The sequence below is a fragment of the Cardiocondyla obscurior genome, linkage group LG03 (assembly GCF_019399895.1).
Source record: "Cardiocondyla obscurior isolate alpha-2009 linkage group LG03, Cobs3.1, whole genome shotgun sequence".
Classification (NCBI taxonomy): domain Eukaryota; kingdom Metazoa; phylum Arthropoda; class Insecta; order Hymenoptera; family Formicidae; genus Cardiocondyla; species Cardiocondyla obscurior.
In genome coordinates, this window is record NC_091866.1 from 4,047,642 (window position 1) to 4,071,510 (window position 23,869).

Sequence of the window (23,869 nt, forward strand, 5' to 3'; positions counted from 1 at the left end):
TCAGAAAGACAGAAAGAGAGAGCGAACGTAAGATGTTCGTGCGCTTCTATCCGCGTACATATACAAGCTTGGAGAGGTTGGATTAGTGCAGAGAGTCTAACGGCTTTGGCAGGATCGGTCGAACTCGTGTTTAAGCGAGTTGCGTTGTTGGGTCGGGTCGACTTCTTGGCTGAGATTAGCTTAGTTACAGATAACTAAGTCGAGATTCGTAGAGGCGGGCGATACCTAGAAGAAGAGCAGGGAAATGGACGCGAGGGTAGATCGTAGAAAGAGAGAGAGAGAAAGAGAGAGAGAGGCAGTGGTAGGCAGAAAGAGAGAAAGACAAAAGACTGAAATTCTGGGAAACTGGGGAAGGAACGAGGAGCTCCGTCGTGGGTGCGCTCGCACGCTAACACATTCACGCATTCGGTAAGAAGTTTGATTATCTTTCCGGTCGCTGCAGAAGGCAAAGTAGCAGCAGATGCTACTAGCTCGAGGCGATCCGAAGGATATCGTGATCCTTTGCATACACAGTTCTCTCGCTAAGCAACCTTTCTCGATATTACGCGTGGCGGAGTCGGCATTCTCGTCGTCGCCGTCGTCGCGGGAACGGCGGTGCCGCGAAGAGGTGGAATATAGACCAACGGGCATAGACGTCTGATCCGGCAGATCTCTATGCTCGCTCAGAGTTAATTGCCTTGCCAATGTCGGATTAGTAGGATGAAGAGAGCAGGACTTACTAGCTCTACTTGCGGATCGCTTAACTCTCGACCGACGAAACTGTTACGTATACCGCCGTCGTTTTTCTCCCTCTTTTTTTTTCTTTTTTTTTTTTACGTTTATTGCTCCATGTGACCTGTATACCGTCTCTTAAAAGATTAACTCGAAATTATTTGTGCCTGCTTGTATTTCTCGTTGGCATAAACTTTATTTTTTTTTAATTTTTAATTTTTTTTTTTTTTCTTACGTTTTTGTTTAAATCAAATAAGTTGTTTGTAATTTTATCTTTTTTTCCCTTCTTTATTCAATTTTAAAATTTGCTTAAATAATCTTTTCTGTTTTATATTTAATATCTCTCGAGCTTATTTAATTTTTTTTTTAATACTATTATTTTCTTTTCTTTGTACTCTTCAAATTGGTTCTCTTCCTTTCTTTCTCGTTCCCTTTTGAGTTGATCTTTTCTACGGTGACAGTCAAATCCCTTTCTTCCCTTTGCCCCGTCTCTGACCGATGCTCGTGGAATACGTTGATCCTGTCGAGATGGCAGCGTCATTCCCGCGGTGGCGATCTCAGATCGGGCGTCCTGGATTCCGGTAGGACCGTCGATGCTGATAAATGGGATCGCTCGGCGTCCAAGTTGTCCTTGACTGTTAAACCACCTGGAAGCGGTGGCTTTACCCTCTCTGCGGTCATCAATGATGACATTGCGCATCCGTATCTATGCTACACTACGTACGGATCCGTGGTACTCGCGATCCTTTGATTCTCGATAAAGCGATACCGTGCACTTCATCGCGCGTCGCGACTTATCGAGTGATTTATGAACTTTAATACGCAGATTACACGGATCTTAGTTTACATTCTGAAGCATAAATTCTGGTACTGAAATATAGCTCGCGGATCTCTATTTCATTTTTGTAAGATTAACCGATAGAGTTGTCCATAAACGATCGTCCGTCTTAGGTAGTCACGTTGCGGTAACCATCCGGGTTCAAAGCGGACGATCCGTCTCAAGAGTGTCGAGCTGTTTCCTCGCGCAGTAGAGTAGCGACAGGTTACGTATATATATTTTGGGATGCGTTCCAATTTCTCTCTAGTGTCCTCGCGTTGCGCGAGCGCGCGCTGCGCTACTCGACGAGACCCTCAGTGGCTGATTGGCTCTAGAGATCTACTTCGGAATCGGCGTCGAGGCCTCTGACATTCGACGATTGACCGAAGAACAATTAATTGCCGTAATCAGATCGAATCACGCGTACGAAAATTTTTTTTTTTTCGGCGCTTCTGGTCCTACCGCGAGTAATTTCAACACGTTTCTTATTTGCGTTGTTATCATTATCGCTCGGCAAGCAATTAAAAAATGGCACGGTTTAATTTCGATAACAAATATTTGTTGAGTACAATTTTAAAAATTAATCTGTCACATTTAACAGTTTAATTTAATTTTTTAAATATATTTTCTGAAGTAATGAGGATAATTATGATAAAAAGTTGAAAAAGATTTTAACGATGTGCCCATTTTTCTGCATTATTAATTACAAAATAAAAGTAATAAATAAGTAAAAATAATGTTTTTGCCGTAATAAATTTTACTACTTTAAAAAGTATCCAGAAAAATTGTATTATGCAGGCAATATATTACGCATTATTGATCTCCAACAAGAAACGCGGATATCCACGTGGAGAATATTCATTGGCATTATCTTGAAGTATATATCGTGAGCTTGTTATTTGCATCTTGACGTATAGTTCAACAGAGATGATAAAAAGACTGCACGTCGCAATAGACGTTCAGAAGATCGACGATGTATCGTCCGAGACAGTTGAGTAAATCAGTACACAATTGCGATACGGATTGCTCTTCTGCAACCCAAGTAAATATACGGTACGGCATTAATAATCCTACGATCTGATTCACACGATTAATTATTCTTTGAGCACAAAACATTTTCGTGTTTTAGGGTAATAGTTGCATAATTATAAGTAGATGTATATTTTATTAATTTCATCACTTACAATTATCGTCTTATTTTTATTGCCAAATATTCAACAGTAGTCGTAATCAGGTTTTTTTTATTAAATTACGCGAAACATAAACAATGAAGTAGTTACATTCATCTTGTCCGTCCGCGCTTAAAAAAGGAATTTAATTATTTCTTTATTACGATGTCGAAAAAAGAGAAGTATTATCGTTGGAAGAATTAATTGCGAAGCAAATTGGGCGTAGATTCATTGGTAATCAAGCTCTAACAGATTTAATAACTTCTATATTCGTTAATGCGGAATAACTGAGCGATAAATGACTTAATTCTACTCGCTCGTGTTTCTAGTTGACTTTTGAATAATCCTCACTTTAAAATCTTTCTAAAATTAATCAATATTCTTTACTCATTATCCAATATAATTACTAACGTGTTATATTTTATATTAAATGTAAAAAATATCGCGGGGGGTATTTCAGAAAAAGCGGTAGATAAAAAAATCGACTTGGAGGTGAGCATTAATTACGATTAATTACATCAAATTGAGCGGTGTTTAATTAGTGAACAAGATTCGGTTGGCCGGACAGAATAATAAAAAGCACGGATTGGGGGGGAGAGGGAGGCTATTCTCGGCGATCTTGATGCGAGGAGGGTTAGGAGGGTCGTGTTGTGTTGTGTTCCGAGCACGTGGGGCTGGATGCGGGTGGGTGGACTAGGCTCTGCGCTGACGTTGAAAGATGGTGGTGCTCCTTCTCTCTGTCCGCTGCTTCCAGCATGATATAGCACCATCCGAACGCGCTGATAGATCCAATTTACGGGTAGCCTTTAGCGCACCGCTGCCGACTCGTGCTAGAAACTCACACTTCATCGGCACACTAGAAAGACAATTTTTAACTCCGCGAGGCTTGCGTTTGAGCGAAATCGTGTGGCGAATCGAGTTCCCCTTTCGCTAAAGGAATGTGGAACAGAAGTGAAAGTAAAGGACGAAGGGTCTATGTTCGAAATTTCTCATTTTATTTCAGCTAACTTTATCGTTTACTGAGACTATATCAGTATTTATTGAAACAGTTTTAGTATTTTATTAATAATATAAAGATTGTAGGACTCTTAGGAGTATTTAGCGTTAAATCTTTCATATTTTGGTGTGGTAAATACGTTACATTTATTATTAAAGCTTACATTTGTAGAAGGAAATTATATACTCCTTTTCTATTTTTTTACCGTACTGTTTTTAATAATTTCTTTTTTTTTGTATTGTAAAATATATAAATTACAATAGGAAATCGAAAAATAAAATCATGACTTACACAAATATTTTTAAGGATGACACTCTTTAGTTCTCTTTTCGGATGTAAGAGCCTCTCAAACGCGACTTTCTTAAACCACTTCGTCGATTCAACAGAACTGTAACTCGAGGGTTGTACGTGAGAACCTGAGGGAAATAGGTGAACTTGAAAATATACTTGCCACTCTAAAGCGAAAAAGATTTTATTGCCATACGGGCCTTCGCATCTCGCAATTCTTGGGATACATTTTTCCAAGTTGTAAATTGTTGTGGAAAGTTCATGCACTTTGAATACACTAGATTCAAATAAAAGATCGAATTCCGGCAAATTTGAATTTTGTTGCGTTCTGTTTAAAGTCACTTCTTTATACATCTATAAACAATTACCTTTAAAATATAAAACGAGTCTTTTCGGGGCAATATAAATCTATAATTATATATTTCTTACAAGATACGGTAAACTTTTGAGCTTTAGTGGCACGTTCTTTTTTTTCTTTTTGTTCAAATTAATTTTAATAAATATTGAAATAAAATTAGTGCTGCGATATTTCTAGACGTCATAAATTTTGATACAAAAATATTTTTACTTCAATAAGTTGACTTAAAGTCTTTTCGTCCGGATTTATTCTTATAAGATCCAATTAGCGTTTAAAAATAGCATGAAATCGCACCATAGGCACCGTTTCAAAAGGTCATTATTCCACTCTTTCATTCACTGCTCCAGTTACTTTTGTGTTCATTCCAAGAATTGACGAGAAATCATTTTTCTATTTAAAAAAATGTTAGGAGAAAACAAACTTGCATGTATAAAAGTTAAGCAAATAATTATATTAATCACACAATTATTGCGTCAGCATGCGGCAGTGTTACACTTTAAATCTCCATCGGATTTTCCCAAGCAAGTTAGTTTCTCTGATTTAACCGGCATTATCCAAAGGATAACAGCCCCCTCGGTTTTATCAGGACATTGTATCAACCGTAATCTTCTCTCAGCCCTTTTATGATATTGTTCGTCCCGGTCGTTTCGTTTCTTTTCGTGCGCGATTTTAGCAACCGTCTGACTAGGTTTGAGTTTTTCTACTTCGTTTTGCCGCGCGGCAAGAAATACGCCACACATCTGTCGTTCATCGAAATTGTTACGTTCACGTTGGTCAGAAACGAGAAAAGTTACCGGAGAGTAATCGGCACATATAAAAAAAATATCGCAAAATTGAGGCTTTCTTTATTTGACGCTCATTAATCAGAGAGTATTTTAAGAATAGACAATAACTTGTTTTTTTTTTTTTTTTATTCGAAAAATATGGTTAAAGTATAAAAAAGATATGAAAGAATTTAGTATCGGAAGAAATCGTGAAATCCATTTTTTTGTTTTTGTTTTTTTTTTCTTTTTTCGGTCGCGAATATGTTTAACCGACTATTTCGTCAAAGTAGCTGCAGCTGCAGACCGTGTGAAGCCAGCTGACCACCTACGATTAATGGTGAACTTAATTATTGAATTCCCATCCGCGCGATTCCATGACGGTGCAATAGTATGTATCGTTTTGATTAAATATATGTATACGCACGTGTACCGGGTGTTTTGAAGATATTCGCGTCGAGATTTTGTGGTTTATCAAAGAATTATGAATTTCTGATAATATTGCGTTTAATTATGCATTCGAAAGTGCGATAAAAAAATTAGATAAAAAATTGAAACTTTTAGAAACAGAGATAGAGTAAAGTCACAAATTATTTTGTATAAATTGCAGTTTTAGAAGGACATTCCATGACTGTTTTGTGCCGTGGAAAGTCCTTATGCCGCGGCTGCAATCGCTATTACTGTTTTCAAACTAAATTGCCGATAAAACTACCATTTCAAAACTCGAACATTTTTATTACCAAATCGAAATGGATGTCAATGAATTTAATTACGATATCGGTCGGGCATCAGTCGTCGGAGATAATGAATTTTTCGATCCTTTGAGAAAAAACCGTTTGATAAAAAAATTCTTTTTTTTTCAACGAAACTTGTCAAATATCGGTAACCGCCGGAACAGAAAGTTTATTAATCGGTATGATAGCTTCTGGAGGCCGGTGCAACGAGCGCTCGACTTAATTTTCCTTAACGATGGGACTTTCGTAAACCACGATGTGACGCCGGATGCTTTCGAATCACCCAATGTACACACTTATAAATGCCAGATGCGCATTAGCGTTGTGCATAAATACGAAGAGGCGGAATGCATATAATATACGTACGCGGGCAGGGGGGCGAGAAGAGAGAGGCGGACGGGAGAAGCGTTGAGTTCTATGTACAAACCCCCCGGGGGGGGAGAGCGGAGGGAGGAAGGGGGACAAACGCGCGCGGGATGTACTTGACGTATTGCTCGAGTGATCGGATATCGATTAGGCCGAACCCCACGGTCAGTCCACAACACTCTCCGCGAGTCGTAACTTGCACTCGAATGCTATTCCACTAATTACCAAGGCGACAGGGCCCACTGCGGCTGGCACTTCTGACGGCACGGATCCTGACGGTTTCACGCATATAACCGGGCAGCTTGAAGATTATCGGACACGAGAGCGTGTTATGCTTAATGGCCGCAGGCTAGCTTAATCGCCACGCATTCTCTCATTAGGACTTCCGCAATAGGGTTAACGTGATGCGTTAATTGGCATGTTTGCTATTTAAACGGATAACGAGTTTAATGGTGGCGAGTGAAAGGAAAAACGTTATGAAATCGGAATTTTATTTGACGGTGAAATTAAATTAATTAAAAATGAACTTACGTATTCAATTATTGGTTTTCGAGTCGGTGTTTCTGAATTAAATTTATTGTAAATAATAAATCTCAATTTATTCGATTAAATTTATTATCAGGATTAATTAGATGGGATTTTATAACATGTTAATAATGAAAAAAGAAATTTCTCTTGAAATATCGATTAGTATTTCGAGGATTTTTAATGTATCTTTTTCATTCCAAGTTTCAAACTATAACTTTGTTTGGATTTAAATTTAAAAAAAAAAAAAAAAAGAAAGAAAACTAGCAAGTTATAATTTTTAGCTGTCTTAATTTTTCATTCTCAACTTTGAGTTTAACGCAACACAACGGCCATTTGATTATTTATTATAAATCTTATTACGCTGGTTAACGCGAACATGTAGAAAAAGAAGTTGGTACGTAACATTATAAATTCCATTCTGTCGTGCAAAAAGTTGGTTAGAAGGTCTGTCTAATAAGAATAAAAGATGCATGCCCGTGTACCGGAGAGCCGTTCGTAGTTAGCTTGTTTTTATTAATGACGTAAGAATGCTCGCGGAGAGGCATGATTGGTTTACTAATTAAGGCATGGTGTTTAAATCCTAGATCCGGGGGCAACTTCTTAACTATGTAAACTATCTGCCGCGTGATTAAGACGTCTCTCGATAATCCAACCAGCCTCCTCCGGCTTCGGTAACCCCTCGAAGTTCATTCGCTGTGGAATAACGCGTACGCAAGCAGCTACACCCTCGCGGTGTAACGAATAGACGCGAATCTATTCGGGCGGTTTCTGGAATACGGGGGATTTAACAGTCCGCCGATTTCCAAATGCAAATATCTCAGAATCCTAGAACTTGCGATGCGGTAAGATCTCAGAAATCAAAGATTTGCGAACTTGATCTTAAAACTTGGTAATATCACAAGGGAAATGTATCAGAGACAGAGATAAAGAGAGGAAGATTGCGTGGTCTTGAAATCACGCCTCCTCCCTCCCTCCTCGATTAAGTTGATTTACACGTTGGTTTCGTACGATCAACAAGTGCAAGATAAGCAAAATTAGATGAACAAGAGTTTAAACTTAATTTCTGAGAAATTCTCTGGGCGAAACGTCGTTGAGCGAGACGCGCTTACGCGACATATAAATACGTCAAAGATATCGCGAATCTGTACGGTTAATCGTATCGAGCGTTGTATCTCCACCGCGTTGTACAGCGAAAAAAATATCCTTTTAATTAAGTTCGGATCGTTCGTTTCGTGAATTATAAGAGGTATTACGTTGAAACATTGCTAAATGGGATCGCGTGGCTCGTGATTACTTCTGAACACGTTCGGATTATTTGGACCCTTACGGAAGATTCCCCGAGGCACTCCACCGCGCCGAAGGAGCGCTTAAGATCCTGATCTTCATAGGCGGGAGGGTAGCCTTGTAGACCCTTACTGAGGGTCGCAAGTCGTGCCAGAGATTAGGAGCGTTGCGTTAGCTTTCTCTGGCGCGTGGAGGCGCCCTTACTAGCGAAATCGATGCTTATCGGACGTCTGTTACGCCGCCGGTAATTGAATAGAGGTTCTGTGTTCCGGATAGCAGACCGTACCCGAGCAAATAGTTTGCTCGCTGACTGTACCAGGAATATTGGCCGTGGCTTTATCGTGAAATGCATTGTATCAAACAATAGATAACTGAGGCTACGTAAAAACAATTCTAGTAAAGAAATAATATTGAAATACTATTAAGATAAAATACAGTTATACGTTAAATATATCATTTTACCAACAACCGCGTTAAATAATTATCTATGTAGCGTTGCAATTTCATTTTAGAATTCACGTAATCCGCTTTGATTAATTAGGCCATTGACGTGGTGCAGCAAGCACTCTCTTTTCGCTATTATTTTTATACAGTTTCTTTTTCTTTACTTTAATTTTAACACGCAATACAACTATCGATAGGCGTAAAATTTATTTGTCTTATTTTTTAGTCTTTATTATTAAATTTATTATATCGCATGTTACGTTTTGGTAACCGTTGTCTCTCGGACGTTTTGATACGAAACGAAATCGAGAGCGGTCGATGCTCGTTGCTCGCGCTTCATCGCCGGAGCCCCGACTCGAGAAACTTAGGAAGTCCTTAGAAGTCCTCATTCCTCAGAATTTTCCCCACCCGTCGTTCTCTCTTTTAGCAACGTTTGCTCTGCTGATATCGAAAGTTAAACACGCGAAAGGCGGAGTAGCGTGTCGCGCGCGGATGTGCGAGAAAATCGAAGAAGATGCGTTCTGTCCCGCGTCGCCGGAACGGGAGCGGCTGTGTTTGTCGAGTTAAGTGACACTAATTGAAAGTTCAATGCCGGCATATTGATTGCAACCGCGAGGGTGACACACAATATCGCGCAAACACGCGCCGGTAATTCAATCTCTGCTCACCGTCGAGTCTAATTCATCCGTCGGTTGGCTATCGAGTGTCCGGCGTCGCGTTCACAGCGTCACGCCGGGCGCAATTGTCCGGCGAAAGCGAACTGGCTTTGCGTGTTCTATCGCGCCAGCTACCGAACAATCTAAACGAGAATACGCTTCTATCTGTAGGTAGGATGATTATCACGGGCCGAGGATTGCGAATCAAAGCGTATAATATCCCGGTATTGTTTTTCCCTTTTTTTTTCTTTTCTTTTTTCTTTTTTGGTAAACGATCAAGCTATTTTTTCGTCAAACATACGCAATATTCCACAAATCGTGCGTGTTATAATTATTTTTTTTATTTGTAACAATTATACATTGTGCATCGCGATTAAAAGAAAATGATAATAGTAAATAAATAGAAACTAGTCCTGGCGCGAGCTGCACGTTCTGTTAAAATGACCGGGAAACTACTTAAAAACGAAGTTGATCGGAAACTCTCGGCGGGCGGTCGGAAATAAACTCGAGAAAATCGTGTACCTATATTCGCAAGTGCATAGAGCGGCGCTTGTCGTGCGAAAGGCGATGCATTCCGGGGAAATGCAATCCACGTTGGTGTGCGCCGCGCGAGCGAGGGAAACGGAAGTATTCTCCTTGGCTGTTCCGCGAGTTTTCCTACGGCAAGTTTATCTTGCCACTTGGAGAATGTGGATTTGCGTCGACTCCCATCTCGTATGATTACCATATGTTTGTTAGCGCCTTACCTTCGGCTTAGAAGTAGGATCTTTCCATTTTTTTTTTTTTTTTTTTTTTTTAATTAAAATATATAATTTATAGTTAGCTGTCTGGATATTATCGTGACGGATAAAAAGTCCTATTTTGAGAGGAAGCCTTCTTACTTTTAACGTGAAAGTATATATTTTGCAGCAAAAAGTTAATTTAATTAATTAAAATAGAACATAATTAAATATTTGTTTCAAGATTAACTTAACACGCTGGTTCGAAACGAAAAAGGTTTATATTAGACTTTTTACTATCTACTTTTTACGTTAGCAGTCGGGTTAAAAATTTATTACGGCAATAACGTAATACTTTTTTTTGTGGGGGAGGGAAAGAGGGAGGGAAGCGTTGGCGCAACATTTGTGAGAGAAGGCACAAAGCGAATGGCTGTCGGTCTTACGTTGTGTATCGAACGCTCTAAAATTAAAACCGCCGAATGTAATCAAATTCCTGAAGGAATTTACAAACGTTACGCATGTGCGGCGTTTTCACTATCTGGCGCAATCTTCTGCGCGATTTTTTTTTTTTTTTTTTTTTTTTGCGCGGGCTCGGCTCGGCGAGCGAGGCCTCCTCAATCACACGGGACGAAAGAGAACATATACATATAAAGAGAAAAGCATGGGATGTGAATACAGGCGGACAAAGGTAGACGCACGATGAAGTGGTTGTGAGGCGAGGACGCAACAGAAAGGAAGGCCAATATAAGCAGTTAGCTCGCAGCTGTTTGCGCAAACGCTTCCAACGCTTCGTCCTTTGACAACGAGACTACAAATAGTGTCCACGGATTGCGGAGATATATTTCCCTGGCATATCCGTCTTTCTCTGTCTCTCTCTTTTTCTCTCATTTTCTCTGCTCTTTGCTATATGCCTGTCTTCTTTTCTTTTTGAAATACACACACACGCACACATATATGTACGATTTATTGGTATCAGAATCACTGCGGTGTCAGTGGTTCTTTTTAATTTCCTGAGTAGAAACAGATAAAGAGATGGTGCGATTTTCTGTTATCCCTCTCTCGTAGTTCCACTTTTTTTTCTTTTTTTTTTTTTTTCTTTGGCGCACTTTTCTTTCTTATCTGTGTCTTGGCTCCTTTACGCTGATTTTTCCCCCTTTTTTTTTTAATCTCTTTAAATTTTTTTCCCCGTTCTTGTCGAACACTTTTGTAGTAGAGTAAATCTTGATGGATACTGGTTTTAATTTATTAAGTTATCTTGTGGTTAATTATATACGAATTAAAAAGAGAAAGAAAAAATGTCCGTGAATAAATAAACAGCGACACTGCGAACAAATAATTTCAACTTCGGTTTTGATAGTTTTGCATGTTATTAATTAGTCACTAGTTTAAAGAGAAAATGTTTTATCAATTAACATTAACGAATCCCTTTAAGTGTCTTCCTTCAATTACTATTCTCAAGATGTTTAATTTGATCTACAAGTTTCTGCGTTCGACTCATAAGTTTAGACAAAGTCAATTGTCAGTTCCAAATTACCGTAAGTTACTTCTTCTATCATTTAAACGTATTGTAAGTTCGAAAACTTTCTCCTACATTCTTCGCTTGAAATACAAATCTTAAGCTTACAGAATTGAAATAATGAAATTCGCACAACGGCTGTATTGTTGTTGATGGCGTTTAGATATATTTAATTATTTATTGATGCTTTTGATAATTATTACAATTATAATTACAATTGAATCAAAGAAATAAAAACAGGGTATCCATTTTGTAAGCGTACGATTGAAGCCAATGCGGGAATTTATTGCTCAGGGTTGGTTTGGTTTGAAATTTCGAAAATTGATTCGCGAGATGAAGAACGCACTCGTAATCGGAAGGAGGGAAGCAGGGCAGAGAGCGGGCTCGTAGCTTTCAATAAAGCTTTTGGAGGGTCTCTCCTCGCGAGGCCCTTTCCGCGCGCAATGAGGAATACAGAAATTTCCCCGAAGGTAACATTCCCCGAGCACGGCGCAGGCTGCGTGCATAGTGCTTCGTCGATCAATTTCGAGGCATATTCGGATAAAGCGTGAAATGGAGAAGATTTCGCGCGCTCGAAAGAGAGAGGAGCGCTGGCAAAGCCAACGTTTTAGTCGGAAATAGCGAGCTATAGGCAAAGGAAGTTTCGAAAGGGGGCGCGAGACATACGGCGATTGATTTCCGCGAAGTTGCGAAGAAAGATCAAACGAGGGAAACTGCGATACTGTCGATCAATCTCGAGCCGTTTCTCCTACGGGTTGCAGCGAAAGTCAGATATTTCTTTATACTCCGAAATCTCTGGCCCGGACCTTCCCTCCTTTCGGAGATCACCGAGTCAAAGAAGCGCGTTCCTTATTTTTCGGGCAGTCGGATAAAATCGTGTTAAGTTGAGATAAAATTTTAAGAATTAATTTTAACATCATATTAACATAGCGCGTCAAAGTGCTTTGTATATTCTAAATCAATGGTTTTTTTTTTTTTTTTGTTAAACTATATTATTTTCAATGAAAGTTGGATTTCATGAAACTACTAGCGAGTTAACACGCTTTCTGGTCAGTGCCTCTCCGCTTGCTCTCGATTATCTTTTCCGATTCGAATCAACGCGATAACGAGACCGATCGTTGTGATTATGACCGTGCGATCATCGGGAATAGGAGACGTGAGGGGGGCGATCGTCATTACGTCCAGATGTAGGCAAGTAAGACGGAGGGCGTAAAACTATCCAAAGTCCATTTCTCGGGAACTTAGTTAACCGCCTCTCTTGGAAGTTTCAACAGCCTTGCGCGCCCGCGGAAGTAATCTTCCGGCCGTTTCTACTATTCCGCCCAATAAAGTTCGCACCCCAGTTTTGAATTTAGTTGGATAGTTTCGTCGGGCGCGGATCAAAAAGCGTGTGCGAGCCACGCTTCGGCTTGCGGGGTTGACGAACAATACTGCCGTTCACGGATAGAAACACTTAGGTAACTTTTGGGAGAAATCTTTCTCTTTATTCACAAAAAGAAAAAAATAAATATAAAGTAAAATAAATTTATATTAATTTTCCAAATTTATTTTAAATACGTTTAGATATCTAACTTTTCTAGCTCGTTATTAACCAGGAATAATTGTCAAGTACTTAAACGTTTCGAGAGTTACATGCTTGAATCGGTGCAGGACAGTTTTGTTAGACAACCACGAGATAAATCACGGATTGGCTAGCTAGTCATTAGATAACAGTTAGGCTCAATTTCCATTCGGGTAATAATAATTAAATTTCAGATTTTTATTACGATATTGAGATGGATTATTTTTATAATCTGCAGATATGGAAATTTTCTTTTTTCTTTTTTATTACCGTTATAATTATATGTTTTATACATTCTAGAGATGGTAGTGTAATATTTTTCTGCCGAGATTATCTTAACCGTGTTACATTGCGTCATCCATATGTCGTTTACGAGCAAAACTTTTTTTTTTTTTTTTTAATGGTTCTCTGCGTTAAGAAAATATAATACCGGTTGGTTATAAATTATGTTAAATCAAAATATTCTTCGCACCGTGGAACAGCGAGTGTTGAATCCCATTTACATTGCGTTCTCATATTCCCCATTAATCATAGTACGGCCAACCATGATGGATCGTTTTCTCCGTAAGCATGTGCTCATGCACTCTTGTAGTATACCGTACCGGCATACGTGAGCAAATATAATAATATTGCGTAGAAATTTTATATTCGTCTCGAAAATTTTACTTTCAAGCATATGAATAAATAAACTCTAGTAATTATTAAAATATCATAGCGTTATTAAAGATGACAATTTTTTTTTAATTTTTTCTTTTTTCCACGTTAAAAAAATAATTTTACATTAATCCCTTATCTTGATTATGAACGCGAAAGATATTTTCGTACCAATGTAATTTCTTTTTCCCGTATAAACACAAAGAATAAATTTACTTGTACACTATTTTTAAAGTTGAATAATTTAGTAGTAAATATGTATGAACTATGTGAAATGTTGGAATTTCTGAGACACTCAGTACATAGTTTGAGCTTTTTCCAACTTAGGTGCATGCGTGCGTGTGTAACACGTATGATCGCCAGGGAAAAAGCGCGTCTTGCCTCGTGTAAGGCGAATATCGCACGATGGAGCTTTTATCGTATAAAGTGCAGAGAGAACTGAATTAACGTGCTCCAGGCGACCGCCGCGTCGCGGAAAGTTCGGTAAAGAGAGTGAACCGGAGTAATCTCGTGTAAGGAAAATCTGCGCTGCGAAATGAAAAATGCATGACGCTTTCCTGCGTAAACGACGCAATGATAGGCATTAATTCTCAAGCACGGGTCCCCCCCTCTGTCTTAGAAACGTGATTCGAGTATTTAGTGTGTGACATGCATTTCGAGAGAATAATATCCGTGATAATTCGTTCCTCGTTTCTTCTTAGGTTCGCTCCACGGATAGAGATTTATCAGATTTTCAGTTAATATTATATACTACCGAGTTATACAGAGGAGAAAAAAAAAAAGAAATGTGAAATTATTTAGTTTAATTAAACTTTTTTTTAATTTGAGGTGGTCTTGGGAGTTCGTTGAATTAATGTGTCAATAAAATATTCCAGATTTCGATTCCATTAATAAAGTTTAACTCCATTTTCCAGCGCGATCTCCATCTTAGCCATTGCTTGGTAAGGTGGCGACGTACTTAATCTAAAAATGTCGCAAAATCTAACAAGCTCTCGCTTCTTGCCGCAAAGTATTCTCGCTTGCTACAACCTTCTTTTAATCCTTTCGCCAGTGAAATAGTTTTTTTTCTCTTTTTAATTAAACTTTCAGTAAAAACATGTTTCTTGGGATGATAGCTATTTACGTTTTAATCAGGCTCCTGCTTGTAACAACTTTCCATGTACTTTCCATGTATCAGTACGCTTGAGATTAACCGAGAATATCCAAAATATATAATATTTCTTTCAATATATATATTACGCTAATTTTTTGGATGCTGTATTAAAAAGAAATTTTTCCAAGTTTTCATCTTTTGATAACTAAAAGTCTTAAAAATTTTTATAACAGTGTTCAAGATTTATTAAAATAAACTCGCCCGTTAAGATCTAGTCAAGCAAATTATTCGCGTACTTTATTTGTATCTTTTTTTTTTCTTCTTTTTTTTGTTTTAAACGAGACTCGCGTGTTCCGCGGTATCAAAGGCTTAACAAAATTTGTAGTGCTCGCGGGAGAGATTAAAGCGAATCGTTCGTTCAGTGGCGAAAGAATTAACAGAAAATCGGGGTATTTCGCGCGGATTCTGCACGAGGTGAGACGCTAAACAGTCGTCCGGCGCATCGACGCCCTTTTCCCAGCCCGCGGATATCGTGCCACTCGCGCGTAATCCCGCAGGGCGGAATCTCGGGGTGAATGTTAACAGGACAACTATGCAAACACAGTCATTCCTGGGCGGGCAGGACATGTTGCGGTAAAAGAGGGGAACTCCCTGCTCTTTCTCTTTCTTTCTCTTTCTCTTTCGCCATCTCTCTTTCCCGGTATGTTACCTAGGTGGACGAATATCGTTCGCGTTTTCGCATGCATACGCTATTTTGCTTGGTCTCTCGTTTTTTTCTCTCTCTCTCTTTTTTTTTTTCTTTTTTTCTTTTTTGCCTCTCTCGAGTGCGGGCGTGCATCCGTGCCGTCGGACCAACCCGCAGAAGTTGAATCCTGTGACAAGAGTTCCTATGTCGAGCGTCAGACCGCAACTTGCCCCGCAGGACTTGTAGACGATGTTCTGATGGTAATATTAAACTTCCTCAGTCTCTCGATACCCCTGGGCGGCCTGGTTTACAGACTACTCTCGCTCGCGCACTATTGTGAGGCCTCGATAAGCGCGCATTTTACAAAGAAGTTTACTCACTGCTCGTTAAACAGCGTTAGCACATATAAGACATGCGACGAGCATGCCAATGTTTGTAGAGAAAAAAAAAAAGAAACTGTTTTTGGAATTGATAAAATATTAATTAATTTTGTGGCAATAATACGAATCTGTCTGTTAAAAAAAACGTATTAGAAAATAATCCAATTTTGTTAAATACGTAGATTAGTGTGTCTTCACATGATTCTTAATGAGTTTTTTTTTTGTGTTCCAGGTTCTCCAGGTTCGTTTTGGACTACCGGAGGCTTACATAAGAGAATAAGGTAAGAGAGAAGCTAAGACAAAAATATATATGTATATTCTTGAATTCAAATTCACGTGCGATGAATATGCAGAGCTCAATGTAATTGCAAATGCGTAGAATAGATACCGGGGCAAGCTCCGGTTCCTCTGTTTCATATTTCGAGAAATTGCCCGGTTACCGAAGTATCTCTCCTTGATTTCGTACATTTTCATCTTGTTGCTAGGATACAGACCATAGTTTACAAGGGGATTGTAAAGATTTTCAAACAAGTATTACGTGTTAATTGGCCACTTTGCTTCGACTCATTTTCGTACCGTAATATTATTTCGATGTTTTCCACAAAAGATTTTTCTCGGTAAATTATTAAAGAAGCAGAATTTAAAACGACAAAGAATTAATAAATTAAATATATATAAAATTTAATTTATATAATACGTATGTACGTAGCATATTTTTAAATAAATGAAGAAAAAAAAGAGCGCGTGTAAATAGAAGAAAAAAAATTTATAAATTAATTTTGAAATTGAAAATAAATAGTAAATCAACGTAGCAAATATTTACAATTTAATAATGATAAATTTTATATAAAATACAAATTACAATGTATGTATACATATATATATATATATATTTTATAATTGGAGAACATCATTAAATGTGGTATGCAATAATTAATTACGTTATAATGATGACGTTCTAATTTTGCCGGAGTTTAGTCTCGCGGTGTAATTAATAAAATGTTTGAAAATTTTCTTTTCGATTCGCGAAAACGCTCGCTATATTTCATTAAAGCTACTTTATACTTTTTTCGTGCTATGCCTTTTCACCAAAAATGGTCGCACTCGTGGGTATACCCTCGCTCGATTTCGACGATGTCCGTTTCTCATCACGGAAAGCCGCCCGTTTCCTTTGTCTCCGCGCCGTCATTGTCGCCCAATAGCGCCCCTGCCTTTGCTCCATCGCGACAAAAGAGTTCGAGTATCGGCGCTTCTGATGGAACGGCGCGCTAAGAAATCTGATTGTAGAGCGACGACGAAAGAACGACCTAACATGCCTCCATTTTTCCTGCGGCATCGTCTACGTCGTCGTCGGTCATGTACCGTAAACCCCATTCGTCGCTTTTTATTACTTCCCCGCGTTGCCCTCATCACGGACGTCGTCCTCCCTTATTCGCCTTTCGTTCTCACCTCTCAAAGAAATATCACGACTATTTCAATTCTCGCTGATATTGCCGGCCGATAGACGAACCATCGCCCCGGGGTAATCCTTTATTTTATACCGAGCCACGTATCCCACGGCTATGACTATACTGATTCTGGACGTAACTCGAAATTCCTTTTAGCTGTAACTAAAGTTGGCAGTGCATTTAATGTTTACACAAATTGTTGGTTTAAAAAAAAAAGAAAAGAACAGAAAAAGGAAAAAGGGAATTAAAATTAATACACGAAAAACAATTTTATGTAAAGTATAAATTTTATTTTATTTTATTTTAACAAACTGTTACATAGTTTTCAAATGTAATATATTTCGCAAAATTACCTAAGAATGACAGTTGTTTTGGGAATATATCTTGACGTGTGTTCGCGTAAAAAGTTAATTTGAAATGTTAACGAAATAATGGACTTGCATGTATTTAAAATATTTTGCGACGGTGACGTTTCGAAAGTACATGGCTTTTTGTTTCGTATTTGCAATATACTATAAATTATCATCGCCCCGTTATCTCTCGAAATTCCTTATAAATCGATAGGCGTGAATAACCAGCTTCATGATTTGTGACTTGCGTAATTGAGATGTTTATTTTTCGAGATAGACATTTTGCGCGAAATAGAACGGAACAACGAACGATAGATCGCGTAAATGATTGCTTCGTGACATTTTTGGATACCAATAATTTTGTCGACGCTTGAATTCATCTTGTGGCTAAATTTTCGCCGATATTAATACAATTCGTTTGACGGTTTTGGTCTTGAAACTAAAATGAGCTTTATAAACCGCGAAAATATTCTGTCCTCACGTAAATAATTTGATGTAATAATGTTTATTTATTGTTCGTATTAATAATTATTTTTGACCTGGATGGACTTATTTTAGACACGCTAAAAAATTTCTGGCTTTACGATTATCAAATATATTTCACGCCGGCATATTTGAAGCAAGGATCGGTAGAGTCTGAGCTAATAATAATAGGAATAGTATTTCGGCCTGTGAGTCAAGTCGTTAAGATATTTATAGTTGAGACTTTATCGAGGAAAAAAAAAATGCGGGATCCAATTAAACTTCGAAGAAAAACTGTTTCGATTTTTAACGAGGCTATGCATAATAATGATTACCGAAGAAATAAGTACGACGCGTGATAGGAACGCTCGATTTTAAACGCAATTTACATTTAGAGATAATTTATAGATACGTTAATGATTAACGCGAAATGTTTCTTAACTATTTAGTTCGCCGGTGACTTATTGCGTGTGTGCACATACGTTTGTATAAGACCGCTATAATAATCTACGTTATCGTTCTATTGCGGCGCGTCCGTAATATACATTATTCTGCAAGACTATTCACAACCAAACTCGAATTTGCGAACTATTTCGGCGATCCATTGCCCGCGTTCCCAGCAGGTCGTCGCATAATTCGGCCAGTACTATTTGCAACATTTGCATAAGTCAGATACATTATGAAGGTAGTCACATCGCGAGCGCGCCGAGACAAGAATTGGCCCGATAGTCCTAATCTGAATTTTTATATCCACGCTCGTCTTACCGCGCTCGACTTTATTAGACCGATTCTTTACTTCATAACCCATGTTTGTCGATCCAGAAATGATAGGAGATAAAGAAAAAAAAAAGGGAAAAAAAAAGAAAAAGGGTCAGAAAAACGAATAGCAACTTTTTTTGCGGAATCACCATTCTTCATTTTCTTTTTACCTGAGTGTATAAAAATTCTCGAAGTAAAATCGATTTGCGCGCGAAAGAGAGTGTGTCAGGGAGGCCTTCGGTCTTCGTAGGGGGACACCTTATATAACATGGGAAATTGGCAGGAGGTATTTCCTAATATCGAACGCGCGTCCCCTAGAAAAGAATGTCGGTGTGACATTACACGAACAGGAAGAAGCGGTAGAAAGGGGGTGAGAGAGACAAAAGTGCGCTTTCGCTTCCGAAAATCTCACCGAAACAAAGAGCCATGAAGTAGAAAGCAGGGGAAACTTTTCTTTTTTTTTTTTTTAATTTTCTCTTTCGTACTTTTTCGATTAGGAAAATCGTATCGCTGGCGTTTATGAAGTCGACGTTTTTTTTTTTTTTTACGAAATACCGATCGTGATTCGAATCGTTTTTATCCGTATAATCGTTGAGGCCAGTCCCGTGAAATTGAAACGAAGCGGAGAATAATGTGCTTTTGCTACGAGCGTAATATACGGTACAAATATGTTGTATTTAATATCGTATTATATTTTACGTGTTGTTTTGTAACGCGCTAACCTTGGCGGCGTAGGGTAGCGGCGTACGTGATTTTCGCGATACCGAGCCTCCCCCCCCACTCTCTCCTCATTCCCTCATTCCTCTCTCGGCAGTCTAACGCGCAGCACGCAAATAGCGCACGTGCGTACGTACGTACCGAAAAGTGATTATATCAGACGTACTAAGTTCTCGGTTGGTGTTAACAGACTTCGGTGACTAATGTCCTTTATACGGAGAGTGTTTCTAAAGCGAATCTCGATATATAACATGCATTAATTTTAATCCTTCGCATTTTGTCTATTTTTCTCATTCTTATAGTACGCGGATTAATTAATTTTTTGCTCCGATACTTTCCTTTACGGGTCAGTTAGAAATACGTAATATATCACGGGTCGATCTTACGTGTAAAATAGATGTAAATTATTTTGTATAACGCGTTATTGCTGCGAGGCTGACGAGCGGACGAGCAAAAGTCGGGCGCATGGGGTGCGTACGTGACTCGCACGCGCGGTGTTGCGTGATAACGTTCCGCGTGATAGCAGATTAGGTAACTAGCTGCAATCAGCTCTCTATACGCGCCATAAAATAATTGTAGCTTTGCAATATATTTATATTTAATTTGCTACGAACCAATTATAGCTTTCGTTTTCTTTTAAATTTAGAGAAGAAGCGGAATATGTTCTTATTATCGTGGTCGGTTTTTTCGGGAATGCTGTATATTTCCGCGCGGTTTCCGCAAATGTCGTGCGTGGGACAAGAACCAGCCAACGTCCTGAGAGGAGGAGGAGGCCTCGGATAGGCATCCTGCCACAGCGGAGCAACCAAAAGGTACGTATCATTTTTTTACTTCTATAAAATGAATATTTTTTGTTCTCAAGATTTCTTTATCATTGAAATAATAAAGTTTAATAATTAATAAAGAAAAAAGAAAATTTAATTTTGTATAAGTTTAATCTGTTAGAAATCTAATTGTTGTTCTTCTTTTCTGTTGCAGATCCGCAGAAGAAACGTACTCTTAGTTATCGGTCGTATTTTGCTATGCGGAATTTAGGAACGCGAGTGCCGTATCAAGGTCGCGCAAAGATTTTTAGTGTGATTTTTTTTTTATTAGCTCTCGCGATTAACTTCACCCGGCCGCGATTCTCGCGAGTTTCCAGTGCGCGGAATGATGACTCGTCACGTCCCATCTGAGAGGAGGAGGAGGTCCAGGATGGACATCCTGCTTCGGTGGAGCAACATTTCGGTAAGGATTATTTCTCATTTGTTTAAAAATCACAGCTGTTCGATATTTATCTTAATAGTTTTGCAGTTTCAATAAGAATAAAAATAGAAAATTTAATAATTAATGAAGAAGGAAATGGTAACATTCAAGAAAAATTAATTTTATTAGAATTTTTTATTAATTTTGTTCGGACATTAGATAATTTTATTTTTTAATGTTTTATTGAAAAGAGCACTTAAAGACATTTAATACAATTTTTTTTTTAATGATTGGCATTATTTTGTACGTCTACAATTTAAATTTTATATTTATATGTTACAGTATCATCATAGCTACGTAGCTGTAAATCTCCACCGCTGCGCATCGAACCGGTGAGTCAAAAAAGCTTTTTAAAATGGTGATGGGAAATTACACGCAGAAAAATAATGGCATTGGTATATATTATAACGTAAAGAATAATATAATATAAAAAAGAAATTTGCGTAACTCGTGTAATATAATAGGTTAACGATTAATTCTAATTATTAAATATTATTAACTATATATAATTTAATACGACATTAATACAGTGTATTATTATTTCTTTAAAACATGAAGTAAAGACTTTACGATTAAAAATTGTTTTATTAAATTAAAATCGCGGGGAAGTAGGTAGCGACGCGTGGAGTTTAGTTAATTATTTTAGAGCGAAATCTTATTTGGCATAAAATTTATTTCAGTTCAATTTTTAAATTTAATTTTAATTTAACCTTACCAGTTATAATTCTCGTAAATGCAAAGTTGATTTGCGTTAACTAAAATTTCCTTTAATTCAGAAATTAAGATCTTATTCCGGAATTATGATATTTGGATGGCAAACAAAGTTATTAAAAAACTTTTTTTTTTTGTAATTGAGCGCTAATTTTCTGTTAAAATAATTGAGGGTACGTTCCGCGATGTTTGTTTAACTACGGCATATTTGCTTTTTCGTAATAAATCTTTCGTTTCTTTTTGGGATAAACGCGGTTTACTATTCGCCACGCTTTTCTAGCGATAAAGCAGAATAATACGGTATCCATCGAGACAGCTGAACACCGTAATAAAATATTAATATAAAAATATCGGGGCGTGCTTGCGCGTAGCTAGAAGCGAATCTCAGTAAGATTAAAAAGAGGAATAGCGCGAGAAGCTCCTGAAACTGAAATGGATGACAAAGTTTCTTCTTCTTCGATGTCTGCTGACTATTTGATAAACTTTGATATTGATTGCATAAGCTCGACGAAAGACGTGCGCATATGTGACATGTAAAATTTATATGAAAGTTACCTCTATGACCCATATAAGCAAACTCCTCCTTTCCCTCCCCCCGAATGTTTAAGAAGAAATTAGGTATATTTGTTTTGATCTTTCAGTGCCTCACATTTATTAAGGAATACTTTACGTATCATTTATTTGTAATTGAAGGTTTGATTCATATTTTATATTGACTTTTGAGCTAAGAGGAAATTCAATACCTTACTTTTTGGGAAATATATGAATTTTGTGAGAATCGGAATATATATTTGTCTGTCCCAACGGGCACTAAAAGACTAAAAAAAGCCGCGTTATGCATATAATAATATCGATGAACGATTACGCGTTTTTAGAAAATCGATATAATTAGTTATATATTCTCGTTTAAGTTTCTATTTAAAAAAGTAACTTTCCATTTGAATAAAACACCGTGCGTATATTCATTACGATACAAATTAAATACCGCTTTACAAAATGTTTCCATTCCCGCGTTCTCTTATTGCGCGATGTTTTTACAATAATCGATTTAATTAAATTCTCAACAATAGTTATCGTCGGAAGTTCGCTGATCGATCCTGTTTACCTGCGAAACTTTAAACGCACACGCGTTATGGCGTAAATATAATTCTGCGCAACGAGCTGCTCTATTCGCGATAGACTCGGTGCATTAGGCACACCCCATACACGTACGTCCCGATAATGCACTAGGGGGGATAAACGTAACGGAGAATTTAAGACAAATATTTGTTTGTCACATAACGCGAAAACTTGTCGCACTGAAACTCGATTCGCGGCAATTGGCGCGCGGATAAAATTAAAGTTTTAACAGAGCGGACGAAAGAAACAAAATTATCTGTGTCTCGACGGGAGAAAAATAAGTTCCGGTTAAAATTACGTTTCTTCGTTCGCGCAGTACAAAAGAATTCTTAATTACACGTGATATCGGAGAACGTAGAAATTAATATGACGAATAAGCACGATACTTATTTTCCTGACGGGCAGTTGTGAATAATAAGTTTAACTTTTTTTTTTTTTTCCCCCTCACACACGTTTCCTATTTTTCGATCTTCTTTTCGAGCGCGGATAAAAGTCAATTATCTGGTTATTAAATGGGAAATGTAAAATCGAGAAAGTAACATAATTATTCTTATAAGGGAGGAGAGCCCCCGAGGCTTATCTTAAATACATAAGATTCCTCATAAATCTAACAAGGAATAAATATAACGGGAAATTTAAGATTTAAGAACATTTGTTTATCCTGTAACGCGATACCCTGTCACAGCGGTACTCGACGTTCTCGGGGCCAGATCGGCGCGCGGGGAAAGGGCAGGGGATGAGTTAAACTTTTAACGAGCTTTCTTCCTTCCTCCTCGCTCGGTCCTCTTAAAGTTCCTCGAGAACGGCGCGCAACTCCTAGCGCTACCTCCAACGTTTCTGTTTCATCGTGTTTCCCGTCGACGAATGCCGAACTTCCTCCTCGTCCGCCTGCGATGACACAGGTCTGCATTTATCCGCGGCCGTCCATCCATCACGGGGCTGCGAAGCTTCTCTCCGCGAAGAGCCGCGTGATTTATCTGCTCGGTGAACGCGCCGGTCAAAATCGCTCGAATGAGAAACGCCGGGTGCGGCGCGGCCGCGATGGGCGTTTGCGTTTCGTTTTATTGCGCGGAATTGAGGTAGGGTCCCGGTGATCTTTTTAACCTTCGACATTTTTAACGCGATAATCATTAGGCCATTAGCATATCGATCGCGTACTAATAATGCAGTAATTAGGTAATTAGGTTAGAGTACGTACGCGCTACATTGCGATAATAAGTACGTTACCTCAAGATATTTCGCGTTTTCAACAAATGGCTAATTGAGCCGGATGATATCTCTACTTTTATATTTAGTTCATATTTATTGCTATAAAGTACACGTATGATCACTTAAGC

General features: G+C 38.2%; 1 protein-coding gene across 2 annotated transcripts in view; it reads left to right on the top strand.

The window, feature by feature from the left end:
* Dip-lambda (Dpr-interacting protein lambda) overlaps window positions 1-23,869 on the top strand; it is a 179,297-nt gene that overhangs the window by 19,733 nt on the left and 135,695 nt on the right. For both annotated transcript variants that reach the window (XM_070654399.1, XM_070654398.1), the window contains exons 4-7: window positions 15,954-16,002; window positions 20,104-20,269; window positions 20,436-20,684; window positions 20,985-21,034. The gene's annotated coding sequence lies outside the window, so the exon portion shown is untranslated. The remainder of the gene's footprint in view (window positions 1-15,953; window positions 16,003-20,103; window positions 20,270-20,435; window positions 20,685-20,984; window positions 21,035-23,869) is intronic.